Below are 18536 nucleotides of genomic sequence, written 5' to 3'. Positions count from 1 at the left end.
GAGCAAAAGATAAAGAGAGAATCTTAAAAGCAGCAAGAGAAAGACAGTCAGTTACCTACAAGGGAGTACCCATACGACTGTCAGCTGATTTCTCAACAGAAACCATGCAGGCCAGAAGAGAGTGGCAAGAAATATTCAAAGTGATGAATAGCAAGAACCTGCAACCAAGATTACTTTATCCAGCAAAGCTATCATTCAGAATAGAAGGTCAGATAAAGAGCTTCACGGATAAGAAAAAGCTAAAGGAGTTCATCACCACCAAACCAGCATTATATGAAATGCTGAAAGGTATTCTTTAAGAAGAGGAAGAAGAAAAAGGAACTCTTACCATTTGCCACAGCATGGATGGAACTTGAGAGCGGATAAACACCACAGGATCTCACTCATTTGTGGAATATAATGAACAACATAAGCTGATGAACAAGGACTGATCCAGAGACGGAGAGGCATTGATTGGACTGTCGGGACTTGGAGGGAAGGTAGGGGAGGGTGGGGGTAAGGGGGAAAGATCAACCAAAGGACTTATATGCAAGCATATAGGCCTAATCAATGGACATGGACAACGGGGGGGTGAGGGCATGAGCGGGGGTGGGGGGGGTGGGGGGTAGAGGGTAACGTGGGGACAAGGACACATATGTAATATCTTAATCAATAAAAAATATATTAAAATGTAAAAAAAAAGATATTAGAGTAACGTAGTTAAAGTATTTAGGGGAAAAAACTTATTAACTTAAAAATTATTTATCTTGGAAAATTATCCTTCAAAAAATAAGGAGAAATAGTGACTTGTTCAGAGAAACAAAAATTGAGGGAATTTGTTCCCAGTAGACCTGCCTCAAAAAAAATGTTAAAAGAAGTTCTTTAGGACAGTCTATTCAACAAATGGTGTCAGGAAAATTGGAAAGATACATGCAAAAAAACTAGATCACCTACTTACACCATATTCAAGAATAAACTAAAAATAGATTAAAGACTTCAATGTACAACTGGAAACCATAAAACTTCTAGAAGAAAACATAGGCAGCAAACTCTCTGACATTGTTCTTTTATTAACATTTTTTTCTGATATATCTCCTTGAGTAAGGGAAACAAAAGAAAAATAATAAGCAAATAGGACTACATCAAATTAAAGAGGTTTTATACAGCAAAGGAAACCATCAACAAAGCAAAAAGACAATCTACTGAATGGGACAAGATGTTTGACAGTAATACATTCAATGAGGGGTTAATACCCAAAATTTGTTAGGAACTCATACAACTGAACACCAAAAAGCCCAATCCAATTAAAGAAAGGGTGGAGGACCTGAGTAGACATTTCTTCAAAGAGAACATACAGATGGTCAACAGACATATGAACAGATGCTCACTAATCATCAGAGAAATGCAACTTAAAATCACAATGAGATCTTGGTGTTGGAAACTGCCATCCCCAGTGCTCCAAGGAGCCGCCCCAGCATTGGGAGATGTTTACCTGGCATCCCAAAGGACCATTCTGGGTGACCCAAGAAGCCCAACTCAGTGTCAAGATTGCCCTCCCTCCTGTTAGAGGCGGCCCTGTGGAAGCCTGAATTCTGGACCTTCTGAGGATGGATTTGAAGATCTGTAAGTGCCCCCATCTTCTCAAACTGGTGCCTTTTCTATCAATAAACCTTTCCTGACTCCAAACTCTGATATTTTGAATATTGACCTTTTGAAGCATCCAGCACACAGACTTTGAACTGATGGTCCAGAAGATGGCAGCAGAGTAGGTGGATCTTTCTCACACCTCCTCCCAGAATCTAACTGGAATTAAAATTAAAATGGGGAATATCCACCCTGAATTACCAGCTGAAGACTGACTGAAGAGGAGACTTTTCAACAAGGAAGGGCAGAAACCACCTCGAGACTGCTAGGAAGGATGACTGGAGAGGAGAGAGGCCTGGATCCCAGGAAGGGCTCCCCAGCCTTGACAGTCAGAGCTGAGAACAGCTGCCCACACAGCAACCAGTGACAGGGCCTCTATCAGTCAGGGAATGGAGCTACCCAGAGACAAAGACACTTTTATTAAAGGTATGGTAAACAGGATTTTTGTTCCCAGCCATTCACCCCAAATTTCAGTGTAAGAATGGGAGTGTGGACTGGAGTTGCCTAAGGAGAGACAGGGATGGAAGGAATTGGGGAAAGCTGCAGGGGGCACAGGTGCTGGGATACCTGTGTTGAGTCATGCTTCCTGATATCACAACAGCTTTTTTCCCTAAGAGGCACAAGCCCCTCTCAGCAGCAGAAGCCTGGGGTAAGGCAAATACCCGGCACTCTGTGAGGCAGTTTTCCCCACCCTCTGGAGTCCATTATGCCAACTCTGCATCTCAAACCTTGCTGAGGAGGCAGCAGTTTCAGGGAGTGTCAGTGGCTGGTTTGGGGGCCTGGCCATTCATTCCCTTACATTCCGAAGAACCTGGCTCACACTTCCCTCTAACAGGAGAGCTGATAGAAACTCTTGGCTTTCAGCAGACCCCACCAGCCTGCCTAAGAGGGGTTCCACCCTGTTAAGGTCAGGGAAATATTCTTGGAACACATCCAACATCTTCCCTGAAGTCTAAACATTTGCTGACCTGCCTTAGATCCCCATGATGCTAGAAAACTGGCCTAGGAACTCAGTTTGGCCCCCCATGTGGGAAGTCAAGCCCAGTGGAGGCAGCCACAAGCAGTGGATGACTTGAAGCTTTGAACAGGGTGCTGAGAGCCCAAAGTAGGCAACTTCTGACATTGGCTAGTACAAAAGTACCTCCTGGGAGGCTGGAAATCAGCGAACAAAACAGCCTCAGACAATGTAAGAGCAGGATACAAAGGGAAATCTGAGTAGGCACAAAAATCTGCTGAGATGAACTTTATTTGCTTACACCTGTACAACAGCTTGCACAATGCAGTTGGGGTTGAGCCTCACAGTTAGCCACCTGAGAGGAGATCCCACCAATGAATGGGACAACAACTACTAAGGCCCAATTACAACAAGAGCACAAATAACCTACAAAAGGGATACTCCTGAGCATTCAGCTCAGGAGTTCAAGGAAGTTGCACCACTGGGTCCCATGGGACATTTACTACAAAAGGCCATCCCATGAAGACTAGCAGGTATATCCAGTACATAGAAATAAACACAAAGAGACAACTAAAATTTGGAGACAAATAAAGAACCCACAAATGAAATAAAAGAAACAGAACCTCCAGAAAAAGAGCTAAATGAGATGGAAGCATGCAATTTATCAGACATAGAGTTCAGAGTAATGGCTGGTGTGGCTCAGTTGGTTGAGAGTCATCCCATACACCAAGAAGTCACCAGTTTGATTCCCTGTCAGGGCACAAGCCCAGGTTGCAGACTCAATCCCCAGTAGGGGGAATGGAGGAGACAGCTGATCTATGTTTCTCTCTCATGGATATTTCTATATCTCTGTCCTTTTCCCGTTCTCTCTCTCTCTCAAAAAAAAAACAAAAAAAAACACCAGTAATAAAATATTTTAAAAATGCTCAAGGAACTTAGTGAGAATATAAAAAAAATTAATAGGAACTACAGGGAACTTAGTGGGAACTACATTGGCATGAAAAAGGACATAGAAACCATGAATAAGAACCAGTCGGAAATGAAGAATACTATATCTGACATCAAGAATACTCTGGAAAGGATTAAAAGCAGGGTTGATGAAGCAGAGGATTAAATCGGCGATTTGGGGGGGGGGACCCACTAAATTAGAGTAGCAAAAAGAGAGAAACCACTTAAAGAGCATGAAGAGAGTGTAAGGGAATGTTGGGACAACATGAAATGGAACAACATATGCATCATAGAAGTACCAGAGGGAGAAAAAAATGAGCAAAAGATAGAGATCCTGTTTGAAGAAAAAATGACATTAAACTTCCCTAACATGGTGAAGGAAAAATGCACACAAGTTCAGGAAGCATGGAGCCCCAATCAAGATGAACACAAAGAGACCCACACCAAGACACATTGTAATTACATTGGCAAACAAAGACAAAGAGATAATCTTAAGGACAGCAAGAGACAGTCAGTTACCTACAAGGGAGATCCCATAAGCTGTCAGCTGATTTGTCAACAGAAACACTACAGGCCAGCGGGAATGGCATGAAGTATTCAAAGTAATGAACTTGAATCCAAGACTACTCTATCCAGCAAAGCTATCATTTAAAATTGAAGGTGAAATAAGGAGTTTCCCAGATTTTGAGCCTCTCAGAATGGAAGTTCTCATGGTGAAGGTGCTGGGTCACCTCCTGGAGGTCCCGCATGAGGGATAAGCATTGTCCACTGCTTCAGAAATTGTTATGCTCTGGGCTCTGCATCTCCACCATACCTGATAGAAGAAGCCTCTGACCTTCTTGATTTTGACCACAGAGAACAGGATACTGTCCTTAATAAGCCTGGTCTGCTCTATAAAATCTTCATCTTCATCTAATCTGCATCAGGTTCCTTCAGAGTGATCGTGTCGCCAGTGGAAATTAGGAGTCCTTGGTGGGTGGATGCTGAACCCAGACTGTCACAGGCCCTGAGGGCCCAGCCCCATGAAGCCCAAAATACCAATCAGGTTTTCTCGATTTGGCTTTTCCTTAACTGTTTCTTTTTTGAACGGTTTCTGAAGATAGACAATTTGCAATGGTCATTTTTTTTATGTGCGACCGTCTCGCCTATTTCCAGCCACCACCATTTCCTTCACTATGTGTAATACAAATTTCCCCATGGATTGTGTGAGCATGATCGACACTGACATCTGCACCATGGGCTGTTTGCAGGTGCTGCTAGTCAAAGTCACCCCGGCGGGTTTTCTGTGTTCTGTGGCCTCGGCCTTTCCTTTCCCTCCTGGCATGTCTCTGTCCTTCCCCGCATCCCACACTCCTTCCTTCACTCTGTCTGTTTCATACTCCAAGGGTGCAGATGCTCCTGGGCCTGCTTCCTCCACCCCACCCCCCAAAACATTTCTACTGAAGTTGAGAAAGAGACAGATGAAAGGAAACCTGGAGGGAGCAGGTGCTGGCCCACTATTTTCATTTTGCTGTAACAGGAGGGAATAAAATGGAGAAAATGCTTAATCCGAGGATGAGGAGGGTTATTATTTTGGCCAAAAAATAAAATGAGGTCAAAAAATGTTAGTTACAAAAGTGTACTACAGAAAATAGTAGGCTTTTTTTTGATAACTTGGCCTCTTAACTGTCACACGATTGTGTATGGTCAAAAGCTTTAGGTTTAGACCAGTGGTTCCCAACCTTTTTTGGCCACGCCCCACCTAAGCATCTCTAAAATCCTGATGCCCCCCTGTGACACACAATTCTTATTATTCAAAAAGTGAACTACTATTCACATGGAGGAAAGACTTGACTTGGGATGGTGAACACACACTACTATAGACAGAGAGACAGATGATATATTTTAGAATTGCACACCTGAAACCTGTATAATTTTATTAACCACTGTCACCCCCAATAAATTCAATAAAAAGATTGAATCAATAATTAATAATCTTAAAAAATAGCAAGCACCAGGCTCAAATAGGTTCACTGGTGAATTCTAGTAAACATTGAAGGAACAAATTATGCCAATTCTCTATAGTTTCTTTCGGAAAATAGAAGCCTACAGAATACTTCCAAACTCATTCCATGAGGCCAGCATTACCCTCATGCCAAAACCAGACAAAACTATTACAAGTAAAAGGAAACTACATGCCAATAGTTCATGAACATAGATGCAAAAATCTGCAACAAAACATTGGCCAATCAAATCCAGCAATGTATGAAAAGAATTATATGACATGCCAACATGGGATTTATCTCAGGTTTGCAAGGCTGGTTCAATATTTGAAAAGAAATTAATGTATTCCATCACATCAACAGGCTAAAGAAGGAAAAGTACAAGATCAAATGAATAGATGTGAAATAGGCATTGGCAAAATACAACACCCATTCATGATATAAACTCTCGGTATACTAGGAGTAGAAGGGAACTTCCTCACTTTGATAAAGAATATCTACCCAATCCCAGCCAGTATGGCTCAGTGGTTGAGCATCAGCCCATGAACCAGGAGGTCATGGGTTGATTCCCAGTTTGTGCAAATGCCTTGATCCCCAGTAGGGGTCGTGCAGGAGGCAGCCAAGTGATGATTCTCTCTCATCATTGATGTTTTCATCTCTACTTCTCCCTTCCGCTCTCTGAAATCAATAAAAATATATTTAGAGAAAGAAAATGTACCCCAAATCCACAGCCAACATCATACTTAATGCTGAGAAGCTTTGCTTGTAAGATCAAGTGCAAGAATGTCCCCTTTTACCACTGCTTTTCAACATTATACTGGAAATCCTAGCTAATGCAATAAGATAAGAAAAGGAAATAAGGATACAGATTGGGATGAAAGTAAAAAAATAATTTGCCTTTGTTTGCAGAAGACACAATCATCTATGTGAAAAATCGGAAAGAATAAACAAAGATTAAACTCTTGGAACAATTAAGTAATTGTAGCAAGGTTGCAGGATACAAGGTTACTATAAAAGTCAATTTCTTTCTAATATATTAGCAGTGAACAGGTAGAATTTAAAATTAAAACACAGACACACACACAAAATAAAATTAAAACACAATAATATTTACAATAGTACCCCCAAAATGAAAAAACTTAGGTATAAATCTCATAAAACATATAAAAACATATATGAAAAAATACAAAACTCCAATGAAAGATATCAACAAATAACTAAATACATGAAGAGATATTCCATGTTTGTGGAGAGGAAGACTATATTTTCAAGATGTCACTTCCTCCCATCTTGATTTATAGATTCAATGAAATGCCAATCTACATTCCAGCAACAGACTGAGTCTAAAATCCATATGGATAGGCAAAAGACTCAGAATAGCCAACAAATATTGAAAAGAGAAGTACAGAGTTAGAGGACTGACACTACTCAACTACAAGATTACAGTTATCAGGATTATAAGGCTATAGTTATCAAGACTGTGTGGCATTGGCAAAAGAATAGACAAAGCAATTAATGGAACAGAATAGACAGCCCAGAAATAGATCCACATGAATGCAGTCAACTAATGTTTGACAAAAGAGCAAAGGCAATGTAAAAGGAAAAAGTTAGTCTTTTCAACAAAGGGTACTGAAGCAACTGGACATCTGCATGCAATAACATGAATGTAGACACAGACCTTACACCATTCACAAAAATTAACTCAAAATGGATCATAGACCTAAATTTAAAATACAAAACTACAAATAAATAGGAGAAAATATAGATGATCTTGGATTTGGTGATGACTTTTTGATACCCCACCAAGGGTAAGATTGATAAAAGAAATAATTGACAATGTGTCTTCTGATCCCTCAATATGATGAATCTTTCCATTTGTGCAGGCCTTTCTTAATATCTTTCACCTGTAATATGTAGTTTTCAACATGCAGATTCTATACATGTTTTGTTAGGGTTATACCTACTAAGCATTTTATTTTTGGTGCTATTATAAATTGTACTGTTTATTTAATTTTGATTTCCAATTATGTTTTGCTCATATATAGAAATATGGTTGATTATTGCATATTGGCCTTGTAACCTGGACATTTGTAAACTCACTTATTAGTTCTAGAAGCTTTTTTCTTTAGATTCCTTGGGAGTTGCTACATGAACAATCAAGTCATCTGAGAATAGAGGTAATTGTATTTCTTCCTTTGCAAACTAGTATGTCTTTTATCTATTTATTGTATTGGCTCAAACATCTAGTGTGATGTTGAACATACATAGCAAAAGCAGACATCCGTTCCTTGTTCCCAAACTTAAGGAAAAAACATTCAGTCTTTCATCACTCATCTATAATTCGAAATATCCTAGTATTCACATTGAAAGGTGAAGAGAAACAAATAAAATTAATAATATATTTTATAATATATCTAAAATATAATCATTTCAACTAATATTGTAAAAATTATTCTTCCACAACTTTTTTTCTTATTACGTTTCTAGCTTGTTGGCATTTTATACTGTGAAAAATAATGTAAACAGAGTCATTTCGAAATGGAGTCAGAGCCGCCACCCCAGAGGAAAGGCATTGCCCATCTTGCTCTTTGAACATTTGGAATGTTTGAACTGGGCAAAAGAATGTTTGGAACAGGCCAAAACAACCTTGTATCTCAGACAAATGTTTGCAAAGCTAACAGGAAAGCAGACATCCTGACTACAGGACTGAAACGTAAAGACATTCTTTATAATTAGCATCACCATATATTGCTAAAAAGTAACATCATTTGCACATACAAAAATCCTTTTCTTTGTTTAACAATACCAATAGAAACTCCTTCTTTCTATTCATGTAATTACTCCCCTCCCTTTTGTCACAAAACCCCCCTTGACTTCTCCCCATAATCAGAATACTATTTGGGTTTCTGCCTAAATCAGTTCTTCCCAAACAGTCATTCCTTCTCACCTCAAATGTTTCTTGGTTTTCACTTTGGACTTTTATTTTTAGGTAAAGATATCTGGTGTCAGAATCAGGATCTGAAGCAATCCCACATTCGAAAACCAAAGTTCGTTGGAACGGGGTATGTTGCCTCCACAGACATCCACCTCTTCAACCATGAGTTCCTCTCAGACTCTGGACTTCCGTCTTTTTATAGTTGAGGTCAGTAAATTCATCTGAGACAGGGAGGGATTTTTCCTGGAATGGGGGCGGAGAAGGAAGGCTCCAGAAATGCTTGTCCTGGTGCCAGAGTGCATCTGCAACTCCAGAACCTTGCCATGGCATGAGGAATTCTTTCCTTGAGGAGAGTCTTCTTTCATGGCTCTTACACATGCAAGAAGTCTCTTGCAGGTGAGCAGCTGGCAGGGATTCCCTGCCCGCCCCCAACCTCCCAGCCCCTAACCCCCCCCCCGAACCCCCCTCCCTCGTGGTTGAATACTCAGTTTTGTTGTGTGGTTTTGCTTTATTTCTTTGTCTTTGTCTGTTGTGTCCTTTGCCTTAAGAAGGAAATTCACTTTGGGTTAAATCAGATGACATTTTTTCTTTAGTCTTGAGATTTTGGCTTTTTGACCTATGGAAATACACTCCTTGCTTCCTGCTATCTGGAAGGCATCCAAGTCCAAGTGTTTTTGACATTTGGCATCTATTTTAGGTTTATCTATAGCACATCTCAGACTAATTTCGTCAGAAAATTTGACCTGTATTTAGATTTCATAAAATTTAAACCTGAAAAGGTTGATTTACAAATCAAAGTTATTCTAAGCATACTTAAACCCTTTTACCTTAAATTTAAATCAAGTGCTTAAATTAACTCAAAATAAATAATATTAAAAATTAATCACCAGTCTCACTAGCTATATTTTATGGGCTTGATTGCCACTTATAGCTAGTGGCCACTGGGGTGGATTGTGCAGGCATAGAAGAAAGAGGAAGTACCACCTCTATCCACCCCCAAATGGGAAAGGAAATTTTGTAATTGAGTGTGATTATTAATGAGCAGTTAGATCATTTCCCCCTCTTTTTTGTCTTTAGAAGCAATGTTGGAATGATTGTGCTTATATTTCCTTTTTTTTGACACTTCCTCAAAATGTAATTGCTGGTTTAAAAGATTGTGTGGAGGATGAGGTATTTCAGAAGGTAGAGATAATAAAATAAACCACCAAAAAGAAAAAAAAAAGGAAATAAAAGGAAAGCATTTGATTTTGTAAGAAGTAAATTTCCTTGGTTAAAAAAATGTATTCAAAGGCAAGAATCAGTGCATTAGGGGACTATCTTCAGCCAACATCTATCCTATCTAATAATAGACAAACAGGGTAATTGACCGTACCTTCGCTACGCCTCCCATTGGCTAATCAGTGCTATATGCAAATTGATCGCCAACAAAGATGTCGGTTAATTTGCATATGTAGGCTCCAAGCGGCAGAGCGAAGACTGAAGGTGAGCCAGAGCCACGAAGACAGAAGGCGGCTCCGGCCAGAGAGAAGGCCTAGGTCCCAGGTGCCGGAGGAAAACCGGTGCCGGCAGCCAGGAGAAGGGAAGGCCTGTTGCACGAATCTCTTCGTGCAACAGGCCTCTAATATATATTTAAAAGTCTAAGCAACCATTAGGACTGAATGACTGGAACGACCAGTCGAGCAGTTGCTATGATGCACACTGACCACCAGGGGGTCGATGCTCAATGCAGGAGCTGCCCCCTGGTGGTCAGTGTGCTCCCACAGTTGACCTCCTGTGGCCCCTCCCTCCTGCTGGACAGCCCGCCCCCATCAGCCCCAGGTGCTATAAACCATTCGTAGAGACCTGCTTCTGGGTCTGGGTTTCAGACCCAGAACCAGCAGAGCAGTTCCCTTGCTGCGATCTATTGAAAGTCAGTCCTCAACACAAGAGTTTGTCACGATCCCATCCTCTCACTTCCCTGGGGGCTGCCTGCCTGCCGTTGTGGCAGTGTGGCAGCGAAGGAAGGAGGAGAGGGGCAGGCAGGGAACTACGTGGTGGTGGGGTGGTGATGGCGGCGTCAGCATCTGTTCCTTCCATGCCTGGCCCAGTGACTGTTGCCTCCTCTTCTGAACCCACCAGGGCTTTTGGGCCCCGGGCTGGGATGGGGAACAGGGAATGGGTGGCGGCAGATGTGGCCCCTTCCCCAGGGTGGCCGAGGGCCAGCTCTCTCTTCAGGACTGGCAGCCAACCTCCTGAGGTCCCTCCCCCCTGCGGCCAACCTCCCGTGGTTCTCCCCCCATGCACGAATTCATGCACCGGGCCTCTAGTTACAAATAAAGAACTAATATGCATACTAGAGGCCTGGTGCATGATATTTGTGCACTGGTGGGGGGTCCCTCAGCCTGGCCTGCACCCTCTTGGGCTGAAGCCAGCAGTCAGACATCCCCCTAGGGCCAGCCGTGAGCCCTCTGTGGGAATGCCGTTCAGCCAGAAGCTGAGCTCACTGCTCCTTAAGGCTGCCTCAGAGGCAGGAGAGGCTCCTGCCACCACTGCTGTGCTCGCCAGCTGTGAGCCCGGCTTTGGCTGAGTGGCACTCCCCCTGTGGGAGCGTACTGGCCACCAGGGGGCAGCTCCTGAATTGAGCATCTGCCCCCTGGTGGTCAGTGAGCATTATAGTGACCGATCATTCTGCGTTCGGTTGATTTGCATATTAGTTTTTTATTATATAGGATATGCATAACCCATGGACACAGACAATAGTATGGTGAAGGGCTGGGGTCAGGTGGGAGCAAGGTAGAAAGGACTAATAGGGGGAGGGAACTGCAATACTTTCAGCAATAAAGATAAATTTAAGAAAAAAACAATTTTATGTCAGTAAACTGACATAACATTGTCTGTCTCAAGAGGGGAATTAATCTGATTATAAGTTGTCTTGAAATTTAATGGAGTGGATAACATTTCAATAGATTTTTAGAAACAATGTCAATATATTAAGTACATACGGTTCAAATAATTGAATCAGCCCTAACCGGTTTGGCTCAGTGGATAGAGCATCAGCCTGTGGACTCAAGGGTCCCAGGTTCGATTCTGGCCAAGGGCATGTGCCTTGGTTGCGGGCACATACCCAGTAGGGAGTGTGCAGGAGGCAGCTGATGGATGTTTCTCTCTCATCGATGTTTCTAACTCTCTATCCCTCTCCCTTCCTCTCTGTAAAGAATCAATAAAATATATTTTTTTAAAAAAATAATTGAATCAGTATCCCTCCCCTGGGAACTGATCTTTAGGCCACTTCACAATGGACATTCCTCTTGCTTAGACCACATTCCACTTGCTAAGACCATTCTCTCTCCCCTCCAGAGTTTCCCAGATTGCAGACCTGCACAGAGAATTCTCCACCCAAAAACCCCCGCTTAGAGTCCTTTAAAAATGTCTTTGGGTGCTGACACCATTTGGGTGCTCAGCCCATCTGAGTACCCAGATGACCTAGTAAATTTATAATTCTTTATCCCATTTGGCCTCATGCATTCCTCCTTCAGTGACCCTAACATAAACTTAAAAATATAGAAAATAAAATATTTATACATTTTTAACTTTATATACTTTTCAAATGTTGGTTCCATATTTTTTTCCTTGACAAATCTGTAAATTGGGGGGAAAGCAAAAGGATGTTAGTTATCAGTTTAATTAATGGCTTTGATTACTAGGTTTCAAGATATAATGCACCAAAAATTACTATTAAGCAATTATACATATTTAAAAGTTCTGGTAATATTCCTAGTTGATATGATTAACTGATTTAATAGTTTTTGTTTAAAATAACTCTATGTCTTCTCTTTGCTTTTGCCACCATGTAAAAATAATGTTGGCATAATAATCTAGTCTGTTTATGTTATTGTTTTATTATCTTGTGAGTAGCTTAGTTATTTTGAATATTCCTATTTTTCCTGTGTGTTTTTTCCTTTGGGTCAGATTAACTATCATCATTGTATTAAGATTGCACATCATGTGTTTAATGGAATCAAATTATCATAATTATTGTCTTTATAAAAGGATCATATTCTTAAAATGCTACAGCCATAAGAACTAAATTTTTCAATGCAATTTCAGATTCTTAGTTAACTTTAAGAGCCTAGAGTCGTGTGGGTGTGCATATACAGTGTGATTGAAACTTCGTGGCCCATGCGCAGAAGTCGGTATTTTGTGGAAGAGCCACACTCAAGGAGCCAAAGAGCCGCATGTGGCTCGCGAGCTGCAGTTTGCCGACCACTGGCCTAGACTAATAGTACTTTGAGGGGAGCTAATTAATAAACAATCTTTGAATATCTAGACAATTTCAAATTAAGAACAAAGATACAAAAGACTGAGTCAGTAAACATAGTTTTAATTTATGCTTGTTGATTAAACTTACATATTGTAGAATGATGATAAATTAATAAGATAAAGCATATGCAACTGCCATTGGATGATGTAGTACACATGTCCTTTTTTCCACCTTATAATTTTAAAAGTGATATGTAAAGTATACTCATGGGCAGGAGCACTTGACATTTCTGTTTCCTACTTCTTCCATTAAACAAAAGTTGGTTATATTGGTTAATGGCTGTAGTTAGTAGAAATGGTTGAGACTATAATGTGTACAATATTTGCAGAGAAATATGAATATGTATATAAAGGATTATTTGGTCTGCTTGTTTTTCAAGGGGATTGCAATTGCTTATGAAGGAAATTTTAAATAACCATTTAAGCCAAAAATATGAAGGAAATAACATGTATTTAAGTTAACAAAAATTCAGTGAGAAAGGCTAGAGTGGATAGAATATGAACCATGATGGATCTCTCTCTTTTTCTTTTGTTAATTCTCATCCAAGGATATTTTTTCCACTGTTTGTGTGTGTGTGTGTGTGTGTGTGTGTGTGTGTGTGTGTGTGTGTGTGTGTGTTTTAAGAGAGAGTGAAAGGGAGGTGAGGAGGGAAGAGGAGAGAGAGACAGAGGGAGAGGGAGAGGGAGACGGGGAGAGAGAGAGAGAGAAAGATGTTGATGTGAGAGAGATCCATTGATTGGTTGCCTCCTACGTGCACCCCCACCATGGCTGGGGATTGACCCTGCAACCCAGGTATGTGCCCTTGATCAGGAATTGAACCCTGGCCCCTGGTGTGCAGACTGATGCTTTAACCACAGCCACACCTGTCCAGGCTGATCTCTCCTTAACACCTAACTCCACTCCAGACCTCTGCACTAGAACACAGGGCTCCCTCAACCTCAGATTCCAGTCAGACCTTCTTCCTAGTTGATATAAAAATTATTTTTAGTAACACTACTGAATTCTATGGGAATTCTCTAAGCGGCAGAGGCACAAAAACTTAGATATATGTTCCTACAGATATTTGTCACCTTCTTAGCATTCACCACTGCTACCACCATGAAATGAACAAGGAAATCAAAATCCTCTATTCTGTACATATAAATTGTCACATGTTCAAATATACGTTATCTACTTTGGAAGCTTCTATCAAGCACCCCAATTCTGCCTTTCAAATATCAGCCCTTAAATTTGTCAACACTTTGAACTTCATTCACTCAGTTGAGTCATGCCCCCTGGCAAAGTTTGTGTTGTTTTCCTAAGCCACCCAGTTTGTGATAGCTTGCTGTGGCACCTAGGAAGATACCAGCCTTGGAAGCTGATTCATTCAGCCACAGATGAATGGACTAAAACAACCTGGTATATGCATACACTGAAATTTTATTCAGTCTTAAAAAGGAATGAAGGTATAGTAGTCTCTCCTTATTTGCAGTTTCAATTTCTGTGTTTCAGTTACCTGAGGTTAACTGATCCAAAAATATTAAATGATGTTTTCCAGAAATAAGCAACTTGTACATTTTAAATTGTGTGCTATTCTTGAGTAGCATAAGGAAATCTTGCACTGTCTAGTTCCGTCCTTCCCAGGACATGAATTATCCCTTTGTCCAGTGTATCCACACTGTATATATGCTGCTTGCCCATAGTCACTTAGTATTTGTCAAGGTTATCAAATCAACAGTCACAGTATCACAGGGCTGGTGATCATGTAACCAATATTGTACTTAATAATGGCCCTAACGCCATTTATATAATTTTTTACTACATTACATATATTGTCATAATTGTTCAATTTTATTATTAGTTATTGTTGTTAATCTTTTACTGTACCTAATGTAGAAATTAAACTTTAGTGTAGGGATGTATGTATAGACAAAAAAACATAGTATATGTAGGGTTTGGTGCTTTATGCATTTTCAGCCATCCACTGGGGGTCTTGAAATGTATCCTCTATGGTTAAGGGGGGACTACTCTCTATATAGTACCACTAGCATGAACCTTGAAAATATTATGCTAGATTAAAGAATCCAGTCACAAAGACCACATATTATATAATTCAATTCATATGAAAATCAAGAATAGATCATCTACACAGACAGAAAGTAGATTACTTGTTGCTTAGGGTAGGGAATGAGGTGACAGCATAGGGGAGTAATACCTAGAAGGTATGACTTTTACTTTTGACTTGATAAAAATATCCTAAAGTTGACTATGGTGATGGTTGTACCTATCTATGGATATATCAAAGACCATTTAATTGTACTTTCTAAATGAGTGAATTTTATATATTTGAATTATATCTTAGTAAAAGTTTTGTAAAAGACAAAAACAAAACAAAACAAAACCCCACAACCCAACCCCATAATAAAGAAAATGTCCTCTCTAACTCATATGTCCTTTGTGACAGTATAAAGACAGTTCATTCACCAAGTTTTTGAGAAGAATTGTTCCAGTAAAGCAAATTATTTTCAAAAAATAAACAAAGTATCAACTCTCTCAAACCTGTTTCCTACTACCTGGTGTTGCCCCAAAGCAACCAGGCATCTCTTTTTCCATTATAGCCTTCAACACTATATTCTGTGCTTCCATCAGAGCTCTGACCACTCTGGGTTCTCACTGTCAAGAGATGGGTCAGTTTCCTTTACTGGACTGTGAGCCCAATGTGGTCAGTGAATGAATCTATTCTGGTCACTGTTACATCATCAGGTTGTTCCCTAGGTCCTCACTTAGACCTTCTAGCCCTCAGAATTTCTAGGACCTTTGTAATGGGCTTTTATCAACGAAAGTGAAGGCTCTTTTGAGGGTCTAGAGCTCATCTGTGCTTTACCTAGAGAGAAAGGTCAGCAATTACCTCTCCTGTTTTCTCTTTGACTTGTACATAAGATACTTCGAGGAAGGTTTTCACAGCTAAAAACATTTGATGGCCATTGGACTTGTTGACTGTGAGAAAGAAGATACCCACCAAGAAAGATTTTGGTGGCTAACTGGGCTCAAATTTACAAACAGAGCCTAGCAGCCATTGCTAACCAGGGGCCTTTCATACAGCTGCACTGAATTCAGTGTGTTCCTGCCCTGACTTTCAATACGGGTTAAGGAGTTGCTGGAATTGCATTTTAACCAATAGGACTAAGACTTTCCCCATCCAGTTGGTGCTATACACCTATATCCCCATTAGCATCTTCACTGACCAATCAGAGCAGCCCCACTTTGACCAATCAGGACAGTGCTTTTTGGGTCAAACTGAGAATTTGGAGTCCTCATTTACATAAGGACAAACCAATCAAGGACCAGAAGCAGGGACTTCTGTGTATTTGTCAGTTCCTTGTGGCTTGGAAAGCATACTTGCCCTTTCCACAGAAGACTGTAGCCTGCATTTTCCTGGTTGGAGCTGAGATACTGAGGATTTCCTGCCAGAAAAGAGCAGTGCAGAAGGGAGCAGGTGGAGCGGAGCTGGAACAGACAGAAGTGGAGCAAAGCAGTCTATTCAGAGCAGGGCCTCTCCCAAAGGTCCCCTGGACTGTAGGCTCCTCACCTGAAAGTAGACTCCCAGACATATTCCAGAGCCGTGCTGTCTCATAATTCAGTTGTAACACTATGGAGCTCTTCCACAGCCATGCTGTATCACAATTGAGCTGTTTGCACCAAATAGTTTTCTTCTTCACTGCACTCCAAATTGGGGATTTCTGTAGTCATTGAATTAGTGCCAACACACATTGATTGACACACTGAGCCTTATAAGGGTATTTGTAGCTCTGAAATGCAATGCTTTTGGAAGGGGCACTAAGGCTTCAATGATGTGTACTTATATGTTGTCAGTGGCAAGCACAGAGATGTGACACTCAGATCTCCCTTCAGTAAAGCACTTGCCATTCAGCTGCAAGGCGTGCAGTGAGCTGACAGTCTCCAGTTGCAGCGCCTTCAGGACCCACTTTAGTGTGGTGCAGAAGTCATGCTCTTCCAAAGAAGCCCCATCCAGCAACTGAGAACAGCTGAGGTCCAGGGCCTTACTACTTCTTGCCCAACATGAGATACCCTAACAGCGATCTTCACTTCAGAGCTACCATTGGGTAAACTGCAACTCTGCATGGTGGTCTGAGTATCTCCCTGGCCAATTCTGCTTCTTCATTTTCTTTTCTTTTTTGGGTGTGAAATATGCAACTTGGTCTGAAGATTTTTCCTGACCCATTCTACTTCCTTCCTCTTTTGTATTTAACACACATTACCTGCTCCCTCCTCAACAAAATTATGTACTCCTAACTCCATCTAAGCCTCTACTTCCAAGGGACCCAATTCACATAATGAGCAGCAGGGCATTTGCTATTTATTACATTCTCAGTCTCAAACCTCTTCCAATTTTGGAAGATCCCCTATTGTGTGACTTCATTAGTAGAAAGTCTTTGCCTCCCACCACAGAAGTTAAAAAGGCCATTGAATCTTTGGGATCATTCAGTTTTCACCAGCAGCCCTATCTGGTTTGGCTCAATGGATAGTGCGTCGACCTGCAGACTGAAGGGTCCTGGGTTTGATTCCGGTCAAGGGCACATGCTTGGGTTGGGGTGTACAGGAGGCAGCCAATCAATTATTCTCTCTCATCATTGATGTTTCAATCTCTCTCTCCCTCTCCCTTCTTCTCTCTGAAATCAATAAAAACATATTTAAAAAATTTTTTCACCAGCATATCCTGAAACCTAAAGCTTTAATATTTGACAATGGCTTGGCCAATTGGATAATCCTTCCTGGAATTAGGAATATTGTTTAAGGAAGTGACAACAAAAACAAAGGTACAATCAGAAAGTTATCCACAACGATGGCAATGGTTCAAGAGTCTTAAGAGTCTTATGACAATGGTGTTCAAGGCCCCAGGTGTGTGTGTGTGTGTGTGTGTGTGTGTGTAGGGTGGCAATGGAAGCAGCAGCAGCCCTTGTCTGATGGTTCTGGTCATTATCTTATTTTGGTTGACATCCTCTTGGCACTGTCTCTTTTTTCTCCCTACTCATATTTTTAGTCTGACTTCCCATTGATTTTGTGAGCTAGCCATTCTCTTTCCAATAATCAGCAGCCTTCACTGCTTAAAATAATCAAAGCTATTTTGTGTTGATTAAAAACAATGGAGTATCCTCCTAATTGATCTTTTCTTTTGCCCTACCATTTCCTTCAGTGTTTTCATTATAACAGCTTAAGTGAGCTCTTCCTCCCTTCTCTCTCTCTCTCTCTCTCTCTCTTTCTCTCTCTCTCTCTCTCTCTCAGTAAAAGTGGGGCATTTAAAACATTTCAATAAATGTCACCTATGCTCCCCCCGCCAAAAAAAACAACCATCTCACTCAAGTCCACATTCAACCTGGCACTTTAACCCTCTATCCTCATCTCCTTTACTCCTACAAACTCTCTTACTCCTCCAATCCAGTCACACATGTCTCTTCCTGGATTCACGTGCACACACATTCTTCTGTCTCAGACTCTGTTCTTTTTAATTGTTTTTCCAGGAACACTCACTTCCACATGTCTGTATGGCTTGCTCATCATTGCCTTACGAAACCACCATGACCACCCATTTAAAATTCCAATCCTGGGATACCCTATCTCACTGCCTTAGTTTGCTTTTCTAACACATCATTCATTTATTTATTATGTTTATTTTTAATTATCTACCTTACAAATTAGAATGTAAGGTTCATGAGGGAAGAATCATGTCCATTTTGTTCACTGATAAGACCCAAATACCTGAAGAGTATGCTGGCCCACCTGAATATTCAATAA

Source organism: Myotis myotis, unplaced genomic scaffold (assembly GCF_014108235.1).
Source record: "Myotis myotis isolate mMyoMyo1 unplaced genomic scaffold, mMyoMyo1.p scaffold_m19_p_19, whole genome shotgun sequence".
NCBI classification, from domain to species: Eukaryota; Metazoa; Chordata; class Mammalia; order Chiroptera; family Vespertilionidae; genus Myotis; species Myotis myotis.
The sequence above is the reverse complement of the archived record's forward strand: the minus strand, read 5'-3'. Positions refer to the sequence as shown.